Genomic DNA, 24,941 nt, shown 5'->3' with positions numbered 1-24,941 from the left:
TGTTTACCATTTCTAAAAGGCTTTGAAACTATCTATCATCAACATTGTAAGGGCAATTGCTTATTGAGGATATGTTGGTCACCAAATTTTAAGGAAGTCATTAAAATTTCATTAATAACTGTAGAAAACTTCTAGCTTATTTATGACAATATGTAAAATGAGAAAACATAACCAATAGTTGTGCCTCTTTTTATGTGTATTTGTATTTCCTCCATAATAAACCTCAAAATAGTTGATGAAACAAAGACTGGTTAGCATTTTAGTAGTACTTATGTTTTAAAATATCTTCTCAATCTTCTCAACTAGGTTAATAAGAATTAACCTAGTTGATAAGGTTAATGAGGATACCAGATTCTGATATCCTTCCATTCTTATAATTGATATAAACTGCTAGGAAAATCAAGACTGGACTTCCTAATTTTATTTCATATATTGATTATGAATTCTGTAAAATAGTTTCCCTATCTTTATTGTTGACCACATAAGAATATTCTATATTCATGAAAATTTAATAAAACTTAACTTTTAAAATTTACCACAAAAGAGAAACAGCTGGTAAAAGCCAAGATTTGCACTGACTAATGTAATGGTAGTCTATAATCACAGACTCCAATCTGCCCCCAAACAAATTACACTGTGACAAAAACTGTCTGCAAAAGAAAAGTCAAAATGAATAGACTATTGGAATCGGCTTTGGTAGAGCGATCCAACAGAATAGTCACTAAAGATTAAAATGGGATCTGACAACAAGGCAAGATACGACTCCTGGACCCAGAGTGCAGAGGGGATTGCCAATGCTGAGCTGGAATCCTGGCCTGGAAAGAAGGGATGTCCAGCAGGAAGCCACACTGGGATTGGAAAGCAGGCTTTTGCACATAAAGGTTAGTGATGTTGAAACCTCAGAAACCTCAGAGGTTCAAATTGGGTAAGTCAGTATTTCAGAGTGGCAGGGTGGGGTGACCAGCATGGTTCTGCTGAGTAGCCGAGAACTCAGCATGTTGGAGCAAGATATTTGGGGTTCTGTTCCCAGTCCTGGCTCTCACTCTCCCAAGAAATCAGCTAGCCACTTAGTATTCTCTATCCCCATTTTCTTCTAAATATAATCAGATGAATACATTTACCACATACCAAATTTACTCGGATGTCACCAGTTTGTGTATTAAAATAGAAGAGAGTGAAATGGAACAGAACAGAAATTACAGAGCTCTAAGAGATTTTACAGATCTACTAATCAAATCCTTTCAACGCTATGTCTTAGACAGTGAGGACATATGCCACATCACACATTGAGTTAATACTCTTAAAGCATCTCTTTTTTTTTTTAACTTGGAATTATAGATTAGAGTGTACCTTGAATGTTTTATTGTTATATATGTTATTGTTATATATGTTGCTTTGGGAACAGCTAAAAATTATGTTGTAGATTGATATTCACTTCCAAGAAAAATGCTAATATGTAAATGATGAAAATATTATAAAACAATATATGCAATATGAACCTATTTCTATTAAAATTGGACAAATGCATATACCCTAAAAAAAGGGCCAAGAGATATATGTCAAATAATAACAGTATTTTATGATGGGATTATGTGTTGTTTTTATTTTCTTTTTTTGGTTTATCTTCCTTTATATTTCTAATATAGACATTATGTAATTTGAGGGGATGGGGTTCAAGGGATTGAAATCAATCACTGAGCCACATCCCCTACCCTATTTTGTATTTTATTTAGAGACAGGGTCTCATCAAGTTGCTTAGCACCTCTCTGTTGCTGAGGCTGGCTTTGAACTCGAGATCCTCCTGCCTCATCCTCCCAAAACACTGGAATTATAGAGGTGAACCATCACACCTGGTGACAATATGTAATTTTTATAATAGAAAAACTTCTGCACACTTCTTAAAATGGAAGATGTACCAAAATCTGAAATATTACATTTTGATTCTTTGAATTTATTCTTTTAGTTATTTGACCACTTATAGTCCAATGAATTTCAAATGTATACTGTCAATCCATACCTCTCTTTAAAATACAGGTCATTTATCTGTCTTTCTACTTCACATCTATGCTTGGAGTTTGGCAGGCACCTCAAATCAATAGAAATTTCAAACAAACTCTTCACCTTATCCACATATCACCTCAGCAGAATTTCGTCTTCATTCTAAATGCTGTATAATGAGTCAATAGCACCACCTTATATCCAGCTATATAAATCACCAGGGATGCATGGCACTCTTTTCCTGCCCTAACTCAATCTGTAGACTGGTCAGTTAATGTTATCACCTCGATGACTCTCAATCCAAACATCTCTTCATTTCCAGTACCAAAACCTTAAACTAGGTTGCTGTTACTTTTACCTGTAGTAGACTACTATTTGGCTTCCTTCATATATTCTGAATTTTTCCCAATCTATTCACCATAACTTTGCCAACATGATCCTTTAAAAACTACTTGATCATTTCTCTCTCACTAAAAATATTCAGATAGCTTTCCATTACCTGAGGGACAAAGGCCAAAATTCAAGATAACCTGCCAAATCTCCATGGTCTGCTTCCTGTTTACTATTTTAGTTTCATTTGATGAAAGTTGCCCCTATAAAATTATAATTGTGGGGGCTGGGGTGGTAGCTCAGTGGTAGAGTAATTGCCTAGCATGTGTGAGACACTGGGTTTGATTCTCAGCACCACATACAAATAAAATAAAGACATGCTGGTCATCTACAATCTCTCTCTCTCTCTCTCTCTCTCTCTCTCTCTCTCTCTCTCTCACACACACACACACACACACACACACACACACACACAAACACATATACGTGTGTGTGTGTGTGTGTATAAAATAGTAAAGGTGTATAAGAATTTTTATAACCATTTACAGCTAAGAAATCAATTCTCTGAGAATGTAAATTAATTTCTCATTGTCAAATGCTTCACGCTTAGTAGAATAAAGATTCTGACCTAGTGGAGTCAGTTTCTATCCTTTTCCAGAAAACAATTTGTCTCTACGGTTCCAAATTTACTTAAAATAATATATAAGCTATTAGTACTATATACTATTAAAATCAAAGAAACTTTTCAAATTTAGGACTGTGTTTCTACAAATAAAACAAAAATTCACTGAAATAAGATATAAATTATGAATTTTAAAATGGTATATAATAATGGGTGAAATAGTAATAAAAGTAAACATGACAATAATAGTCAAGAAGTATCGAGCTCCTAAGCAAATTCTTTGCTCTTATTAATTCATCTATCCTCATAAGAACTTAAGGATGTCTATTGAAATTATTATCCCCAACTGACCAACACCTATGTGAGGCATAGAGAGGTAAAATATTTGTCCAAAGTAACACAGAAGGCAAAGAAGTCAAGGTTTGAATCAGGCTACCTAACTTCAGAGCTAATTTTTCCTAATACTACTTTAACTTATCAATACTATTTGTAATCTAAATTTAAAACAGTGACAAGATGGGCAGGAAATTTTTTGAGAGAGAGAGAGAGAGAGAGAGAGAGAATTTTTTTTAATATTTATTTTTTAGTTTTCGGCCAACACAACATCTTTGTTTGTATGTGGTGCTGAGGATCGAACCCGGGCCGCATGCATGCCAGGCGAGCGCGCTACCACTTGAGCCACATCCCCAGCCCCAGTAAAATTTATAAAGTAAAAAAAAATCCAAGCCTTTCACTCACATGTCCAGATTTATCTCTACCATATTGCCTAACATTGACATTGCATAGGATATAGGTGCCACTTACAACTTGCTGCCCTTCTGCATTTCCCAGCCTATATTCAAATGGTTCTGTTGTTCTGCCTATACTTTACCACCTCGTTGTTTTTTCTTTGTAACCCTGATTAGCTCCTGGGGATAGCTAGAACACTATTAAGTGGCCCTAAATATATGTGTTTTGAGTTGAACTGGTCCTCCATAAGAAATAAAACTTTCCTTAAATTCACACATTGGTGTCCTAAGATAAAGACAATTCAATCTTTGCCATCAAAGTGAATCCAAACAATGTGTGAGTCTCTATCAAAAGAAAGCTAAGAAAAAAATTAAAAATGAGTACTAGAAAGTGACTTGTGGCATATACATATGTTCAGAAAAAAAGAACTGAATATCATGGTCAATAGGCTTGTATAAAAATTTAATTTCTAAAATCCACACCTAAAAATGAACCTGATGTTTTATATTCACAGTGATCGTGCTATCCTCATGCCTAATATCACAAGATTTTCCTGTATTTTTCCTTCATCTAAAGGAGTCAGTAAACAATAATCTTCTTTCTTTGAATTCTGTGGATATGCCAAAATATTGTTCTCTTGGTATTATTTCCATTTGGAATTCAGAAGGGAAATAGGCTAACATTTGAATATTTAATACATTTATATATTTAATATAGGTCTGGTAAATGAATCAACCTAACAGCTCTGATATTCTCTTTCCCTTGCTGTAGCATCTGCACACTGAGAGCCTCAGGAGCCTCCTGGAGGCTGAGAACCTGTGTCATTAATGAAAGAAGTAATTGGTGGGGTAGGAAGCATGGGTGTGGTAGGAAGAGCCCAGGCAAGGACTAAATGTGTGTGCTTTCTAGGTTTAATCATTCAAAACCTTAGTAAAACTATCAACTTATTTATAAATTGTGGGATTTATATCATATGACATCAAAGTTTTGTCCTTCTTGTCTTTGATTCTGTGATTCTAAGTGAAGTGGGGAAAACTTTGAGTTTCTATACCCGACACTGATTGGTAGAGAATACAGGGAAACCAATAGGTATAAAATTCCAGTCTGAAAAATCAGAATTAATAATGGTTGGTGCTGGTCATTTCTTATGTGCAGCTTCTATTTCAGTGCCTCAGATTTTGTCAAGTAACATGGAAGCACTATGGATAGAGTAAAAGTCTACAGCATTAATATGGATATATAATCAACATATGAAATGAGAAAAGAATTCTTTAATTCCCTTTTAGAACTATAAAGAACCAGAAAGTTATTCCTAATTCTTAGTAGAGGCGCTGAGGTAGAAAGTGGTTGTGGTCAAATCCTTTAGAAAGGAAAACAGTTCTTACTTTCCCTCAGGGATACCCTCTGATGGCCTAGTTGTGAAGATGACTTTGTTTCAGAGTCCAATATCTGTGAACCAAAGAGAGCCAAGAAACAGTCCTTTACTCAAAACTGCAAGAAGGAAAATTAAAAACCCCAAGTGAAGTCTGATCATCCAGCTGGCACCATGTTCCTGGACCACAATTGGCTTTGGCAACCCCTTACCCTCTAGGCCTCCAATGGCTCTGAGGCTCTGGCCACAAGAAAATCATGGGTTTTAAAATACAAGAATTAAAGAACACATTGATGTAATTTTGGTGCAGGAGCCTTTACAGAAATGTATGTTTGTCTTTGAAGGTTGGCTAACCTTTGGAATGCTTCAGACCTGTAATGGGACTGTTTGCCTGGGAGCTGGTTACTGCTCCTAAAGAGATTTGAACACTAACCATGCCCAGAGTGTAGCCTTGAGCCTGAGCCCTTTTCACTGCTCCATGCCCCAGGAAGCAATTTATGCCCCAACTCCTTTCGAAGATTAGAAATAACTTTATGGGTACATAAACTGGTCACCTAGAGTCTTAAATAATCAGAAAATGAAGGTAGTTCTTGGATTTATTTGAAGAACTTCTGGAGTTACTACTTTTGAGACAATTCTTAGCCTATTCTACCAGATAAGAGAGTCAAAAGTTTTTCCATTCTAATTTTACCCACTTAAGAACCACAAAGAATGATCTATTCTCTATGCTATGCTTACACCCTCAACCTCTTTTTCATACTAGATATTCCAGTTTTTTGACCTATCATGGTCTCACCATCCTAATCACTCTTTTCTGCCTATTCCCAGCTTAATTTTCTTCTTAATAAGTATTTGCGTTCATTGAAAAAATTTGTCTAGTTATAATATTCCTAGAAAATAAAGTAGAATACTTATATTCTGTAAAGTAGGTTTATTTATGCAACTCCAGCTTATATACATGTTTTAGTACTGATTTCTAAATATCAAGAATTCATCTTCATCACCTAATCTCAGTCACAAGTCTTCTCTCTGTTTGCTATCACGTGTTGTCACACAAATTAGCTGTTAGAATTTGATCACTGTATTTATTTTTCTTCATTGTGTTTTGGAACATGTGTAAGAGATAAAACCACAATAAATGTTCCCTCTGAAATGTGTGCCTTGGTAACTTAACTACATCCAGACACAGAATGATTGATTAAATGGGGATTTAAATATCAACAGGTCTCTTCCATCTGTTTGGAGTTGAGGAATCAAGAGACTCAAAGAAGTAAGTGGCTTGCCCAAATTCTTTTCCATGACAATGGCTCTAGGATGCTTTCTTTCACTCCAAACTTTTTTCGTTTGAACCATTTATGACCTGCCATTCATAAATTGCAATTAGACTCAAATTCTACCTTAGTATGTTAAATGACTTACCTTATATCCTGTACAGAGAAAAGAATATAATGCCAAAAATATTTTATTGTATCATTATTAAATGCATGGCAATATCAAATAAACCAAATATTATATGACTTATAAAACATTAGTTCATAAGTGAAACCCTATTATAAGGAAAAGTATATATTAAAGTAACAGTTATCGAAAATATCATTTCATTTCCATGTCAAGAGAATCTGCCTTAAAAAGGATGGATGCTTCACGGACCAATTCCAATACTGAACTACATTTCCAGATATTAATTACCTAGTTTAGTTCTGGTTTACTAGGTACTACTGTTTTAGTTAATTAGACTGTATAGTCAATTCAAAAATTAGTGATATTTATGTAATCAAATATTATATTGTATATATATTACATACATGTATAATTTAATATTATATGTACATATATTTTATACATATATATGTAATCAAGTATTATTCTGCCTTAAAAAAAAGAAGGAAATCTTGCCAAATTCATCATCAGTGGTTGAACCTGGAGTACTTGTGCTAAATAAAATAAAACAGACATAGACAAACACTGCACAATATTACTTATATGTGGAATTTTAAAAAGTTGAATCTACAGAAGCTGAGAGTAGAAGGGTAGTGAATAGGGGTTGGAGGTGGGGACAGGGAGATGCTGGTCAAAGGGTACAAACTTTCAATTATGTATTGAATAATTTCTGGAGACCTACAGTATAGACCCTACACTCTCACTAATTCCTTAGGGAGCAGTTTGAGTCCTGTTTGTTGCTCTGAATCAAAATAACTCATAGCTAATAATAATATATTGAATCTTTGAAATTTACTAAGCATAATATCTTAAGTATTCTAACCAAACACACACAAAACAAAGCTAACTATGTGAGAGGACAGCTGCATTAACTATTTTGACTATGATAGTCATCTTATCTCATGGAGGTGTATATGCAAACATGTTGAATACCTTAAATATAGACACATTTATCAACTATATCTCAAGGAAGCAGACAAAAATATTGGCTTAAAATAATCATTTTTTTCTTTTGTGGACCAGAAATTTGGGTAACCTTATTGGCTCTTCATGTGGCAGCAGGTCCTTCTTCCCCTGTATTAGGCTCAACTAGAATATTCAGTATCGTCTTGCTCACATGACACTTCTCCACCGGAATGGTTTAACTGGCTGGGATGGCTAGGATGATGTTGTTTCTCTTCAGATGGTGTCAGCAGAACACCTGTATGTGTTTGGGTCTCAGTTACTTTCTGGGTTCCCTCTCTCTCATTACATGTGTAACCTGGGCATACTATGTTGTGGCTGGGTCCCCCTCAACCAAAGCAGATTCAACAACTCTTAAGCCCATGGCTCCAAAGTTCTAAAGGGTTAATTTCAACTTCACCATATTTTATTGATAAATGCAAGTCAAAGTGCAATCCAGATTCAATAGAAGTTGTGAAAACAGTTCAACCATATATGTAGAAACTGGTATAAATACACACAAACACATCCTAGAAGAAGATAATAGACAAAAAATGTAAAACTAGTGTATTGTTATTGGGTATATAGTTTGTTTTCTCTTTAAAGACTAACTTCATATCCAGTTATAATTTATACTAAAAGTTTTACTTTACCTCTCAATAGAAACATATAAAATAACAATTGCCACTATGAATTCAATTATTCCTTTAAATGAATTTAAGAATAATTCATTTAAATAGATTCCACATGTACTTATGGAATATAGATATGCAATCACATTATATATTCATTCTGTTTTCAACTTCTTGAATTACATAAATTTTGGCAATTCTTACACTAAGGGTTCAAGTTATCAAGGCTGAGATATATTAATTTCAGAGAAAAAACTCATATTTGGTTGTCAGTTTACTATATTTAAAAAAGCTGCGGGATCAACAACTTAATATCTATCAAAACCTCTGATTGAATGCGATTTAAAAGATTGCCTTAAATCCTTACTGGGTACTTAAGTGTATCTTATGTTATTGGAACATATTTACAAAGTACAAAATTTTTTTAACATATAATTTCAATTCTAGTTTTAACAAAAGTATATGAAAGCCAAATAATGTCCCCTAAAACTTGGTATAAATCTCTTTTTATTTTCCTCCTCCTTTCCTTCTTCCCCACACCTCTCACACATCCACCAGTTTTAGAACTTTAAAAACTCATTTTAAAATACAATACATTTGCCAGGTGCAGTAGCACATGCCTGTAATCCCAACAGCCTGGGATGCTGAGACAGGAGGATTGCAGGTTCAAAGCCAGCCGCAGCAACAGCATGTCACTAAGCAATTCAGTGAGACACAGTTTCTAAATAAAATACAAAATATGCCAGGGGATATGGCTCAGTAGTTGAATGCCCCAGAGTCCAATCCCTGGTAACCCTCCAAAAAAAAATTCAATACATTTTAATGAGTATTTTACTACATAATTAAATCATACTCTATTTCATTATTTTCTGTAGCTATATCTCATTATTACCTTTAGCTATATTATGTTTTCAAATGGTATTACATATTATATTTTTTCCAATTATTTGATATTTGAAATATTACTTTCATGAATATACTTACTCATAAAGTTTTGTTTATGATCATGTCAATTCCTTTTTTTACACATTTCTAAATCAAGAATAAAAAACTATCTCAAAGGCATTTGATATAAATAGTCATAGTGCTCTAGAAAATGTTAAAAGAATTATCCTCTATCAACAATGCATGCCCATAACTTTAAGCCTCTGTTAACATTGGATGTTGTCATTAATTCTTTCCTTTTCAAATTTGTTAAATAAAAACAGTTTCTCATTCTTTTTTAATGTATTTCTTTGGTTGAAATCAGAATTATATCCTTGGGTTTCAAAGAATATACCAAGATAATATCATTTTCTAAAAGTGGCAATTTAGTCACTTCCTGTATATGTGATATATATTATTTTTTAAATATATACACATGCATTAACTCATAAAACCAAAATTTTATTGCTAAATTATAGATAATTATCATTTTATTCTTTTCTTTATTTTTTTCTAAATTCTCTATATTATGATGAAAACATAAAATCACACAATACAATGCTGTTGTCTTCAGAACTAAATTTTCAGAATCATAGTACAAAGAAATGGTTTCAGAACCTGATCGAAAATATCTCCATTGAATGAAGGTCCCAAATGAGATGTGTCTATATTCATTATTGGCCTCATTTAATAGGTATGGTACAGTGAAACTTTTGTCTGATAGAAAACAGAATATAGGTCCCTATGATGATCACTGATGCTACCTCTTCATTCCAAATCCTCTGCTCTAATTTTTACCCTCCAACTTCCCTGCTAACTTGCCACCTTTGCCACTTCTCCCAAGGGAAGCTATCTGAATTCCAGTTCAATTCCATATTTAAAGATTTGTTATTTATCCCCACAGAAGGTGCTCTTTACTTTCTTTTGTTACCTATAAAATGATCCCTCAATGTCGCGACCCCTTGCCCGCAAGGAAGACGCAACTCGGGAATCTTCTCTCAGCAGTTTATTCAGGTCCTTGATACTTTTTCTTCTTTTCCCTGGATGCCCCTCCCAGCCTTAATAAAGCACCTCAAGCCCCAATGCGAAGCTGCCACGTGGACTTTTCTCACAGGGTGCCAAGTCACAGCGTGCCAACTCATTCTGATAAGGAGTTGTTTGTCACAGACTACAGGGGAAACCAGCGCCATCTTGTAATGGTGGCCACAGTTCACAGAAACGGCTCACCACACCTCAAAGAGCATTTTTTTTGTATTAGGATAAATATCACATCAGCTATTCATGTCTATTTCTCTTTGCCCCTACTAGATGATGGGCTTTTGATGATAGTAATGGTGCTGAATACAATTTACTTAATTCTCCATGATTCATTATGTGGAAAGATACTTTACATATGAATAAATAATGTTTCTATGTATAAAACTTGACTGAATGATGATCCATACTTACCAGAAGGAGCTTCTTGCTCAATCACTTCATTCTTAAAACTTGAGTAACTAAAAGAAGGTAATTGGTAAAATCAGTTTTAGAGGTAGTGGTAGTAGAAGGGGCTTCCTGGTTTAGGAAATAAAATTATATTTTTCTTTTTCTTTCAGTCTTGAAAAAATTGCTTGCCCTCACCAGACCTTATTTTCCATATCTATTAAAAGAAGGTAATCAACAAGCCAATTTTCATGACCTCTTGTAGTTGGGGCATTCTTGAATTCCATTATTAGATTTCATTCAGTATTAACCTAAAATGAACTTGAACATCTGGATCATTCCTGAAGCCAAATAAATTTAGAGCCAGGAGCTAGAAATTGGATTTAAAGAGGTTGCAATTGCTCCTTCCTAAATCTGTATACTTCCTAAATCTGAGTCCATGTATGAATAAAATTGAACTCTTTAGCCATTGATCTCAGAATAACTGCTTTTGAAATGATTTCTTTACACTCATTCTGCTGATAAATTTTCCTTGCTTAATGTTATTAATATTTTAATGTTTTTTCTTGCTTAATATTTTATTAAATCCAACATTTATATAGTACATCAGTTTCTTTGATAACCATCTCTTAGAAATAGTTATGGCTATTAAAAACAGAGATAAATATTTAACATTTTTCCTTAGAGAGATTCCTAAGTTAAAAACTTTTTAGTTATTAGAATATAATTCCAAATCAGTCAACTTCATAAATGTGTACGTTAATATTTCTGATCTCTTTAAAGTAGGAAAGCGTCTAAGCATTTATTATAACTGCAATCTGATCTTTTTTATGGTGTTGAAATTTAAAACCTCCAGTAACAGAGTTCAGGCAGTGTCCATAGTATTCTTGCAACTTACCATTTTCGTCATTCACTGCAAGTTAATCAGAAAGAATTGTAAACTTTCATAATAATTTTTAGCATCTATAGTTCCACATTAGATTATAAATATCATGTTCATATGTATTTATTACTAGTAGCACTTGTCTTGTAAGTAAACAGAAGGCAAAGTTAAGACTCATTTGAAGAACACATATTACCTAATGGTTTAAAGCAATTATTTAATGTTCAGGGTCTTCATGTTTTGTATTTTATTTTACTTTTTGTTTTGTTTTGCTTTGATTTATTGCTCCGGCCATCTCAAATTCATGGCCTCTCCTGTCTTGGCTTCCCAAGTAGCTGGGACTACAGGCATGTATCACTTCAACTTGCCATGTTGAGTATTTTAAATCTGATTAAACTGTTACTAGGAATAATGTGATATGGAATCCCTCGTGATTTCTCTTTGCCTCCTGTAACACTGTCATAAACAGTGGCTATATTTAATCATGTGATAGATATAACTGTTGACAATATATTATTTATGAAAATATTAGTTTGTTTCTTTTATTGATCTCCTGTAACTCCATCTTCTAGACCTGATCAAGCATGGCCCTGGTTTGAGCCTCATAGTTTAGAGCAAAAACCACTTTACTAGTGGGTTTGTGATGAGGTAATATGCTTGCATCAGCAAGACTTCCTAAGAAGAAAGGGAAAACATCACCTGAAACAAAGAGTATGATTTTATTTATGTCCTGGTAAATCTCATCATAGGTCAATAATAAGCAGCCCAGCCAGGCACAGTGGCACAGGCCTGTAATCCGAGAGGCTGAGGCAGGAGGATCACAAGTTCAAAGCCCACCTCAGCAAAAGTGAGGTGCTAAGCAACTCAGTGACACCTTGTCTCTAAGCAAGATACAAAATAGGGCTGGGGATGTGGCTCAGTGGTTGAGGGCCCCTGAGTTCAATCCCTGGTACTCCCTAAAAAATGATAATAATAAGCAACCCAAGGATACAACTGGAGGACCACACTTTGAGTTGCACTGCTTTTGAGGTCCACAACTCTGGACCTCCAGCCAACTCCCTCCCACAGGTGAAGAATCTGAGGGACCCTAGGAAACATGCTTACCTAGAATCACACCTCAACTTCTAGACTGTAATGTGGCTGCATATGAGGGCTAACATCATTTTGTGTCTCTATGAACAGAGCTTGGATGTGTGGATTGGCATCCATATTTGTACATAGGCTCTCACAGTACAAGTTAGTGGAATTAGGGACAAAGGTAGAAGGGACATGTTTGCAATTTAGGGGTCAAGAGCAGTTTTTTATTCATTACCACCTTTCTAGTGATGGATTATTCTAAACTTAAACCTGGACTTCCCCATAAATGTGGGAGAAGTTTCCCTATCTGGTGTGTTCTATTTGTGCTCTTGCCCCGTCCCTGAAAATGCTAGAGAAAGCCTCATTACAGCCTTCAGGCATCACTGTGAAAAAATAAAGGGTCATTTTTAAAGTCATGCAACTTTTTAATGTGTTCAGTTCCCATTCCTCTTTTAGTGTTTGCTTAAATTATGTAAAGTTTTTAAAATGCAAAGAATTTTACAGTTCTAATTTTTCCATGCCTTCATTTTCTTAATTATGGGCTTTTTTTATGCTATCCTATTTATCAGAAGTTTCTTTTCCTCTCTTTCCCAGTGAATCACATTCATCTTTCAAATTCTTTTCCACCCGTGGTGACCATTTCTTCAGTTCTCTCACACCTTTTATTGCTTCAGCTTAGTAATAAGATCTCCTGTCACCACAAGCTACCAGAGTTCCCAAGACTTCTGGCTGCTTTATTCAGTTTATTTGTATGTGTTGAAGGATACTCTTTAAATTTATTTTCTTAAATAACTTTGTTTTCAAGTTCATTATTTTCTCTTTTCCTGTCACCCCTGTGTTGAGTACACATAAGTTCAGGTACTGGTGTGCATATATATTGAGACATCTATGTGTGGGTACTCTATGTCCATTATCCCCCCACCCCGACACACACAGACACACACTTCGTGTTCTCTCAGGACAATAATTGTATCTGATTACTCTATTTTTGTCATAGCACCCAATATAGAACTGGCACATAGAGTAAAAGGAATAACTCATATTTTTTTTAAATAAATAAAACAATAAGATTATACATTATTAGAATATAAATTATAGAGATAAAGATCTGCCTAAATATTTGAGATTTTAATCCACATTTCAATGATAAAATGTAGAGCAGAGGAAAGCCTATAAGAAAGAATAGCATTTCTTCCATAACCTTATAAAACTGAATCTTAAACTAAAACCTCTTTAAAAGAAAAACTGACAGAAAAGCAGAATCTAAAAGTGCTGAGGAAGCCTTAAAATGGAGAAATCATCTTTGATTGGCTTTGTCATTGTTTCGAGAACTGGTGTCTTCACCAGTTTTTAAATGTATTATTTCAAGATCCAAAGATTTCCTGCCACTGCTAAATTATCTTTTTTTATACTTACATTTGGCTTCCCATTGGAACCATTCATTTATTTAGTTTCCATAAAACCCCTAATAACTATTTAAATTTTTTCCTCTTCTTGGCTCTTTTCAAAATCATAAATACAGGTTTGAAAACTAAACTTGATTTCTGTGCAAATAATTCTCCTCCTTATGCCCATCCCCACTAATTGCTAAGGAGCTGCAACTATGTCCATCAGTTTTATTTATGATAGACTTATATCTTATCCCCCCTAGGAAATGGAAGGCCTGCAATAGAGCAGTCTATTAAACTATCCTTTTTCCAGTTAAATTAATATAAATTAGTGAAAGTAAGACTAATGGAAGCTTTTGCTTTTAAAACACGTGTGTCAAAAGTGATTTTCAAATGGCTGTAGTATCTATGCTTTTTTTTAATTTCAAATATTTAAATAGACTATACTTAATGAGAAACCAATTCATGACAATAATACCATGAAGCTTAGGTTATTTAGTTTGTTAAATGTTATGAGATCTTTTTGCCATGGATATGGGTATTTTTGTTAGGGATAAAACCGTTTTAGTTTATGCTTATATTCACTATGTACTTGAGGTTTTTTGGTCACTTCCAAACATCCACCTAAAAATATTTTATCAGTTTTCCTAGACAATAAGTGTTTTTCTATTGTGTGGCTTCAAATTAATTTCTGCTTACTTCAATCTAGTACCTTGACAATAATTTTTATGCAGATGCTTAAAAAAATCACTATATATCACCCGGGTGTGGTCACATGCCTGTAATCTCAGCAGCTCGGCAAGCTGAGACATGAAGATCCTGAGTTCAAAGCCAGCCTCAGCAACAGCAAGATGCTAAACAATTCAGTGAGACCCTGCCTCTAAATAAAATACAAAATAAGCCTGGGCTCAGTGGTTGAGTGCCCCTGAGTTCAATCCCCTGTACCTCCACCCCCAAAAATCTTTATATATATTTAAGAGAAAAAAGAGCTTCCTTGGGGAATGGGAACTGCCTTTGTTAATACTTGTCTTCTCAGTATGTTCATGGCCATAAGTAGTACCTATTGAAATATGATATTTTAATTTATTTCTTTTGTGAATTTTCCTTTGCAAAAATAGGACCAGTTATATACACTATAAAGTGCTACTATGTCATCAAAAAGTATTTAAAATAACAATGCAAATGATTACTGCAATAATAATATCTAATATTTATTGCACATTTACTAGTCTGCTACAGAATTCTGTACCAAGTTGTTATTTAGTGATCAGAACTATCCTCTACAATAGTTATTGTCATTTCTACATTTTCTATATGAGGAAATTAAAGTTTAGAGATATAGTGCTACAAATAATGTCTCTTAGTATAACGTGTATTTGTCTATTATCTTTTACTAGATTGACAAACATTTTGTTAAAATTTGGGCTAATAAATTATTGAATACAATCACCTCTTTAGATATAGGCAATCATATATTAAAATCATCATGAATTAATAGCAAACATACTTTCAGTTGGGATAATTCTAAAACCCCCCAAAGTACTTATCATTTGTGTTAGAACATGAAAATAATTTAGATAAATCATTTCATACTCAAATTATATAAAATAATGTGCACTGTGTCTGATATAAAATATAATTCTAAACCAAATCCCAAAATATGTTTTGTAAACTCCTCCCAGATGCTTAAATTTTAAGCCTCTATGTTAGCCACTGTTGTATAAACATTTGTTGATATTCTCCTATGTAATCTCATGGAATTTTTCATTCCCATACAAACGTCTATCTTAGGGCTTATTGTTTTAAGACTTTCTTATTTCTGATCTAAATCTCTTATTTTATAAGTTTTAACATTGTTATCTCTGAGGCTTCCAAAACAAACAAATAAATAAATTTACTCAGCACCAACTTTATAAAAATTTTAACCTCCTCAGCTATATATTTCTCTAGAATCTATTACCTGCATCAGTTGAATTAAATGATAGCAAACACATTTCAATGTTCTTTGTACATCATTTGGGCAGCATAACAATAAAATTATGAACCAAAATGACTTCAAAAGACTTGAGATATTAAAACTACTCTCTGGCTGCTTTTATTTTGAAACCCTAAGAGGTTATTTAAACCAGAATGGTAGCATATTGTGATAGTAATTTGTTTTATACTATTATGAGGGTTTATTGAATTGCTTTTAGATAAAACTAAACTCTATCCTAAAAACTCACAGAAAAATCATAAAGGTGAATGACCATGGGTAGCAAATAACAAGCTTTCTCTTCTGAAAGCCCTCTGCAATGTTACTCAAGGACTTGAGTCAAATGTAGGTGACATTAAACGCAAGTTCATGTTTCATTCTGGTTTCACTGGTTATGTTTTAGGCACTCAGAACATAGCAAACATGATATAAAAACCTCTATCCTTGGGGTATTTACATTCTGTCAGAGGAAACAGACATTAACAAGGTAAATATCTCAGATAAGTAAATCAAATAATATGCTAGAATCACTGGGACGTAGGGTCTATCTAGGTTCAGCTTAGTTGATACTGTCAAGAGATGCTAATTGTAGCTATATATTCCTGTCAGCAGTATATAAGAATTTCAATTCAACATCCTTGACCACAGTTGGTATTATATATCTTTAAATTTTCATCTATTTTGGTCAGCAAGGAGAGCTGTTTGTCTGCGATTTTAAATTCTATGTATCTGATTGCCTGTTGATGTTGAGTATTTTATTGGCTCTTTAAATTTCCCTCCTCTGAAGTGCCTGTCCAGGATTTTTGACTTTTTCTTATGGAATTGTAGAAATTCATCATATAGTCTGAATATAAGCTTTTCTTTACATGATTCATAAATATTTTTTTTCTAACTCTATAGCTTTCCTTTTCAATCTATTAGTATCTTTTCATGAACAGAAATCCTAAATTTTAATTTCAAACTTTTTTTATAGTGAGAGTCTTACTGTGTCCCATTTTAAAAATCGTTACCTAGCTTTAGTAATAAAGATCTCCTCTTTTCCTTTAGAATTTATTTTGTTTTTGTGTTCACATTTATGTCTTAGGTCATCAACTGACCCAGTATCATTTATTGGGAAGAAAATTAATTGTTCTGTACTATTATGACACTTTGGGTACAGAAAGTATTGTGCCTATTCTTTTAAGGAAAAAAAAATCTTAGAATGTTTGAATGTTGGTAGAAAAATCCAGTAAAGAGAAAACTAATGATGTGAGGAACAGACAGGATAAAGGATGATCTGGGCTTGGCTACTGCAGATGTGAGTTAAAGCACTAATTAAGGTAGCCAAGCGTGTAATCAGTCACTGACAATGGTAATATCAATGATGGTAATTGATAATACATATGATTTCTCATGAACCAGGTATTTATTGTTCAAAGCACTTCACTAGCACATACACACATGTATACATGCATATTTATGAACACATATGCATGTAGGTATTAGTATATTAAAATGTATATAAGTGCATTTGCTTATATGTATGTAAATCAGTCAATTCCATTCTCTAACAAAGCTTATATGCATTTATATGTATACAGTGTTTTGTATGTCCTTGTTATAGTAAGCATATACATAAGAATGAAATTAATTTTCTGTTCTATTTTATATTCACTTACAAACATTCATGAGTGGATACTGATTTTGTATAAGAAGTACCAGAGGCACACAGTGCTTAAATAACTCAGCCAAGAATTGTGAAGCTAGGATTTAAAAGTCTAGACCCAGTCCAAAACCTACAAGCTTAAACTAATATAGTCAATTCACCTGTAGAGATTTTTGGGTCAGATTAATTAAGGGCCAATTAATACATAAAGTATTCCTAACAAGTATCCAGTCCAATACCTAATTTATTTATTTTTCATGATTTTATTTCAACAAGTTTAAAATAAAAGATTGTCTGACTTCTTATGTGTCTTTTATAAATTTATATAGTAAAATTAATAAAAGAAATAAGCTTGATTGATCAATTAGAATTTCCTGCATGATGTATTCAGAGGAAAATGAAGGCATTTGTTTTTCTAAACATGAGGCCTTCACTCAGAAAAATGCATGGGAGTGAGAGATTCAACTTTCAAAAGTCCATTTTTGGTTCTATTCTGCTACAATTTTAGACGTGAATCAAAAACTGTGTGGTATAAATCCAAACACTACAATGGTTTCCTCTTTAAACATATGCAAACTTGCTCTGGTGATACTTGTTTTATCTAATATCAGGCTTGGATGGAACATATCCATGGTTTTTTAAAATACACATTTTGGTCAAATTGTAGGCTCCAGCGTCAGCATAATATTCATGTGGTTTTGCAACTGCAAAGTCCGAATGAGCTCCTTAGTCCTCTGTCCTTTGGAAAGCAAACTCCAGCATGATGCACATCAGACATTATATTTCTCTGTTGCCCATTAAAGCCCTGGCATACATCAGACAGCTTAGTGAAATTCAGACCAGTTCAATCAGAATGAAACATGAACTTGTGTTTAATGTCACCTACATTTGACTCATTTCTGCTAGATTCCCCTACAATTTCTCTGAGGCTTTTCATTTGTACCTCTTTTAAAATATATATACATTGGTCATTGTATTTCATGATTTAAAAATATGCTGTAGAGAAAGAGTTGCTAAATATACCACACATACACAATCAATTTTCAAAGGCAACTGAGAAAAATGCTCAAAGATAAGCATGTCACAGAGTATTGTAGAAACAAAGCAACAAGCTTAGATGGTACAGTGGGTGGCTGTTAAAAAACAGTAAGAAAAAAAAATAATAGAGAAAAGCATAAGAGCCTATGTAGCATCAGACTGTAAAGTTTTGGAAATGAATCAGAGATGTTTAATTATCTAATTAATTTTAAGATTTCACTGAGCTCTTAATTTAGCAGGCACACTGCTATGTTTTAAATATGCAGATTTGAACAAGATATTATACCTGCTCTCAAGAAGCTCGAATTCTCATAGGAAAAAGAGTCATGAAAACAATGTAGTCAGGTGCAATGGCACATATCTGTAATACCAGCTGCTTGGGAGGCTGAGGCATGAGGATCTCAAGTTCAAAGTCAGGCTCAGCAACTTAGTAAGGCCCTAAAAGCAACTTAGCAGACTCTGTCTCTAAATAAAAAATAAAATGGGCCAGGATGTGGTTCAGTAGTGAAGGGCCCAAGGGTTCAATTCCTGTTACAAAAAAAAAAAAAAAAAAAGTAGCATAGTCTTAGAATGCAAGGAGCAAGGAGGCCTTGAGGGGGAAAGGAGAGAAAAGACACTTCACAAAACAGGTCTTAGTCTGTGTTGAAAATTAAGTGATGGGGCTGGAATTGTGGTTCAGTGGTAGAGCACTCGCCTAGCATGGGTGAGACCCAGGCTCGATTCTCAGCACCACATAAAAATAAAGGCATTGTGTTGAGTCCATCTACAAAAATTCATTCATTCTTTCTTTCTTTCTCTCTCTCTCTCTCTCTCTCTCTCTCTCTCTCTCTCTCTCTCTCTCTCTCTTTCCCTCCCTCCCTCCCTCCCTCCCTCTTAAAAAAAATGAAAATTAAGTGATGCCTTACTGTTCAATTTCTTGCAGAGGGATCTACAAGAATCCAAAGACAGCACAGAAAATGCTTTGAGTTTTTACTTGCTCTTCTATTGCAATGTTAAGTTTTAAAAATTCAAAAATAAAATTGAAGAAGAATCATATTTGAACTTCACAGAAACAAAAATTAACAATTGCAACTGTGAACTGAAGGCAATGACTTCTTTTTAAAAAATGTTTATATTAGTGAATTACAGTTACACATAACAGTGAGTTTCATTTTGAAATTCATACATGCTTGCAATATAATTTGCTCCATTTTAACCCCAGTACTTCTGCTTTCCCTCCCCACTTTCCTCCACTTTTTCTTTTTTCTATACTCTGCTGGTCTTCTTTTTATTTATTTATTGTTTTTTTATTGGTGCATTGTAGATACGCATAAGAATAGAATAGATTCTGTTATATTCAAACATTCACATAGCACAACTTGGTAAATTTCATTCCACAGTTCCTTCCCATCCCCCTCTCTCCTTTCTACAACTTGGTCAAGAACCCTTCCTCTACTCCACTGTTCTTGCTTCTACTTATGTGGGACCCCTCCTTCTTTTTTAGTTCCTTATTTCTCTCTCACACATGTCAGAGAAAATATTTAAAGCTCAACTTTCTGAGTCTAGCTTATTTCACTTAGCATGATGTTCTCCAGTTACATCCATTTACCAGCAAATGACATAATTTCATTCTTCTTTTTGACTGCATAAAACTCCATTGTCATATAGACTACATCTGCTTTATCCATTTGTCTGTTGGCAGACATCTGGGCTAGTTCTATAACTCAGCTATTGTGAACTGCATTGCTATAAACATTGGAATGCATGTATCACTATGATATATTGATTTTAGTTTTTTGAATAAATACTAAGAAGTAGGATAGTTGGGTCATACAGTGGTTCCATTCTTAGTCTCTTGAGGAATCTCCATACTGCTTTTCACAGTGGCTTTACTAATTTGCAGTCTCACCAACAGTGTATAAATATACCTGTTTCCTAACATCCTTACCAGCATTTATTATTTTTATTTTTGATGATCGCCACTCTAAATGGAGTGAGATGAAATCTCAACCTAGTTTTGATTTTCATTTCCCTGATTTCTAGGGATGTTGAATAATTTATCACACATTTCTTGGCCATTTATATTTCTGTTTGCTTTTGCCCTTTTTTTGTCCTTTATTCATTGAGTTATTTGGGGTTTATTTGTGTGTGTGTTAAATTTATTGAGTTATTTATATATTCTCAGTATTGATCCCATCAGGAAAGTAACTGGCAAAGATTTTCTCCCATTCTGTAGAATTTCTCTTCATGCTATGTATTATTTACTTTGCCATGCAGAAGTTTTTAATTTCATTCCATTCCACTTATTGATCCTTGGTTTTATTTCTGAAGCCTTAGAGGTCTTGTTAAAGATGCTGGCATACAGATGCAGGCAATAACTACTAAACTAGTACCAGTAATACAGTGAGGCAGTTGATTTCACAGACAGCAGGGTATATATAGATGAATATATTGTGGCCATGTTTGTTATATTAAATCAGAAGCCAGGATTGCTTTCTTCAAATTGTAAGAGAAGTTTAAAAAGCTGTGACCACTGCCATGGTTACCTTTTGGGTGAATTCTGTATCTGAAGTGATGAGAAAAAGACAAGAGTCATTCACCCAGGAGCTAGGCATGCCTGCATGGACTCTCTGAGTGAATGATGTTATCACAGGAGAATAGCTCCCAATTGTGAATCTCATATCTGTTTCTGGACTAGAGAAAAAGACAGGAGGCCATTTGCAATACCTGCAGTAATTAAGGGAAAAGCAAAAATGGAAACCTCCAACTTAAAATGAAGCTGCATAAAAGGTCCAGACTTCACAAGGGCAATTACAACCAGCAGAGTCACTGTTTCTCAACAGTATATAGTGGTTTATGTAGCCAGAGTAAACTTCTTCAATAAAACTGTAGTAGTATTAGATAAAATTTATTTGAAATGTACAACAATTCACATACACATAAATTTTAAAACTCATTGTAAAGTAACATGAAAATAGGGATGTGATGAGCAAAATAAACAAAGAAAGTAGGAACTCTTAAGAAATGCAGGGGTGCACGGCAGGCCTTTATTCTGAAAGCATGTGCCAAAGCTTGAAGAAAGCACTTTGATGATGGCATATAATCTGGGACAGAAGATAAAGTTTGGAACATTCCCAGATTGACATTCCTCAGGTAAAATGGGGACCCCAAAGGACTCTACAGAGTAGAAATCAAACACATGGCATAAAGAAGAGTAAAAAGGAAAATTTACTTCCTTACCTACTGCAGTAGGTGGCAGAAAGAAAAATAAAAAAGTGATTACTCTCAGAAATCTTTTTTGTTGGTTTGTTTTAAATTAGAAGTAACTTCCGTATATTAAAATTCACAAATTTAAAATACACAGATATTCAAATTTTGCATTTAATCACAACAGATATGTGCACACCAAAATTTTCCATTATCTCAGAGAATTTCCTCACTTACCTTTCCAGACCACATGGCTTCTATCTCTGGGAAAACTATTATTCTAGCTTCTAACTTTACAGATTTCTTTTGCTTTTTCATGAACTTGTCATACATGGAACCACACAATGTGTCCTCTATTGTTTTTGAATCCTCACATTCACTGTGTTAGGCAGAGTAATGGAACCCAAAGTATCACTTCATTTAAATAATAGCTGAATTTCTCACCACTGTTTCCAACTGAATTTATGGTGCTTGCAACAGCTTGAAAGACCTGTATCATGACATTTTTCTTCATGAGGAAGATATCAGGGGTGAGTCCTAAAGAAAAAGTAAATTTCTAGGGGTTTACAATGTTTTTTTACAGATGCCTGGGTTATTACTTCATGCCCTGCCGCAGTCTGGCTGCAGCAAACTAACCTGATGATGACAAGGAACTTGTGAAGGTTGATACAGCAGGAGTGGGAGCCGTTTATTGTAGGACAGTAGGGATATATATACACAACTAATTACACACAGTTTATCTTAATTAACATAAACTAGATATAGCAGTCAACCAATAAGGAATCATCATCTTAATGATTACACACAGCTTAACTTAATTGACATAATCTAGATGCAGCAGTCAGTCATTAAGGAATCTCTATCATTTTAATGGCTCGCTGGCGTTACTTCACAAACCATTCCCTCTGGCAAAATGCCTGTCGCCATCTTGACTTGTTTACAGACCCTAACAATGCCCATTGCCACAAAATTTATGTGTCACTTTACTGTTTCTATATAACATTATTTTCAATAATTTCCTGCTCATATCCAGGCCTGTTATCTACCAAGTTCCAATGGAAGAACAAAATCATTATAAAACTTATGAAAGCTCATTTTGTCGCCCATTTTGGTCTTTGTAGGCTCCTTAGGGACATTATGAAAGCAGCATATTGGAACCAAGTAGTAATTACCAGTATCTTCTGAGCCCAGGTCATAAAAAGGATGCAACTTTGAACCGTAAGTTCAGATCCCTTAGCCCCTCTTTTGTCTGAGGGACTTCGGCCTGAGCTGCTGTTAAGGATATTAAAGAAAAATGACTTCATGACTTTCCTTGAAGGATAATAAGGCAGACTCTATTTGGGCCCATCCATAATAGAGAACACTCTAGAGGGATTTTACAGTGGAAGAAAGAGTTGAGCTGGACTCTGAATATAGCATGAGAAAGTGGGAATTTATAGCCAAGAATTAGGTTGGAGAGTTGGTAGACAGAAAACTACTAAGAAGAAACACCGGAAAAAAAGGGGGATCCACACTAAACTGACCTAACAGGAATCTTGCAAAAGGCACCCTAGGGTGATCAGATATCACCTGGGGGATGATGGAGAATGAGAAATCTGATCACATATCAAGGGTGATAATATATCAAGGGTGATGGGTTTTGCCAAACTGACTCAGTAAGTTTCTTTCTAAAAGTGGAATTTATAAGGGAGCACAAAAATAGTTCTAGAGGAGGTTCAGAAGGTTCAGTAAAATTTAGTCAAAGAATCTTTGGCAGGGGAAAGACTGAAGCATCACTTCCAAGAACTGAGAGGGAGGAATCCAGAATATTTAAAATAGGAAGTGACCAAAGGTTTATCATTTTCTGAGAAACAGCTATATTTAATGACCAAACTGCCTTGCTAAATTACCACATGGAGGTGAGAAAGATAAAGACAGAAATGTTTTTAAGCCAAATATGAGGAGGCCATTTCAATGCCCAGCAATATCATGTGGTTGTGAATGGAAGGTAGGAAGCATGGATGGTACCTGGATCCCCTCAATTATCAGCTCATTACTTCAGTGCCCTATGCAATGAGTCTTAACCACTGTCAAACTTCTATAAGTGTCAAGAATCTGAAAACATGACACTATTTGGTGTCAAGGGTCATACTTACTCAGCTGAAATCAGCTGAGCAAACTGTAATAGCATCACACCAACTAGAAAAAGCAACAATAGTGAGCTATTCCAGTAGTTCTGAGAGAGTCACTGGTTCAATGTAGCCGGTAGTCCAGTGGAAGGCAAGAGCCTGCTCCTCCTAAAATGTGGCCTTTCTGACCATGGACCAAATGGGTCAATGTTTCCAAAAACAACACACCTGGCATGCATGAATGTCCTTTAAGTCAGGAACACTGAGTCCTGTAAAGTATGCTCAGTCTACGAAGATGGATGTGCTGCCACGTCCAATGCAGTGATGACTCTAGGCAGCACATTGGGCAAGGACAGCTCATTCAACAGCCTGATGCAAATGGTATCAAAAACTGGACCCTCATCTTGAGCATTTACATAAGACACCCAGGTAGTTCAATCAGCATGGTCTCCACAGTTCATGGCCCCATAGAGGAGCAGCTTAAATTTACAAATCATGGCTTTTCAAGTGAAAAGACTAAGCAGCTAGACCATTAGTAACAGAATCTAATGTAACAAGGTTCCTTCAGCAAAGTATTAGCCAGAACTATGAGAATGACCTTAAATTGCTGCCCACAGAGTGGAACGACCACATCCAATTTTGGTTCTTTTTGACTGGTACTTAGGCTGAATAATTGTAGCAGCCAGAAAACAAAATCGAATATCAGCCTAACTGAACTATTGGTGAACCAGGTCCAAACATTTAGGGGGACCTCTGTGGACTGAGGGCCCTATTTAGCCAGTGGCTTTGCTTAAGGCGTTGCAGTTTGAGATATACTTTCCCCCAAGAATACTGTCAAGCCAAGATGTCTCTGGGACCAAGCCAGCTGTTCTTGGATATGCTATTTCCATGTAATAAACAAAATTTCTTTGAGCCCTTCTTACTAAGTTATTGATTATAGTCAAGGTTGACACATCCTGTTGGGCTATTAGGTTGGAAGAGTAACAAAGAACCCATGGGTCATGAATTTTGTATCAATTTAAGATCTGCTTTTCAAAATGAATGTACCTGTAGACATGTTAGAAAGTTGAATAGTCCAATACCTCAAGACATACCTTCAAATAGAGGTTGCTTCCTTTGCCTGGGCCACAAGTTGCCAAAATAATTATTCACAAATGCTTGTGAATCAAAGCAGTTTTATTAAGTTGAAAGGTCCTAAAAATAACACTTCTATGTATGTGGCTCTGTCCA

At 34.6% G+C, this 24,941-nt stretch overlaps 1 pseudogene; it reads left to right on the top strand.

The window, feature by feature from the left end:
* The window catches only part of LOC113176918 (dihydrolipoyllysine-residue acetyltransferase component of pyruvate dehydrogenase complex, mitochondrial pseudogene), a 46,773-nt pseudogene that overhangs the window by 8,355 nt on the left and 13,477 nt on the right, over positions 1-24,941 (top strand).

Source organism: Urocitellus parryii, chromosome 2 (assembly GCF_045843805.1).
Source record: "Urocitellus parryii isolate mUroPar1 chromosome 2, mUroPar1.hap1, whole genome shotgun sequence".
Taxonomy (NCBI): Eukaryota; Metazoa; Chordata; class Mammalia; order Rodentia; family Sciuridae; genus Urocitellus; species Urocitellus parryii.
Note: the sequence above shows the minus strand (reverse complement) of the source record. Positions and strands in the feature narration are given on the sequence as shown.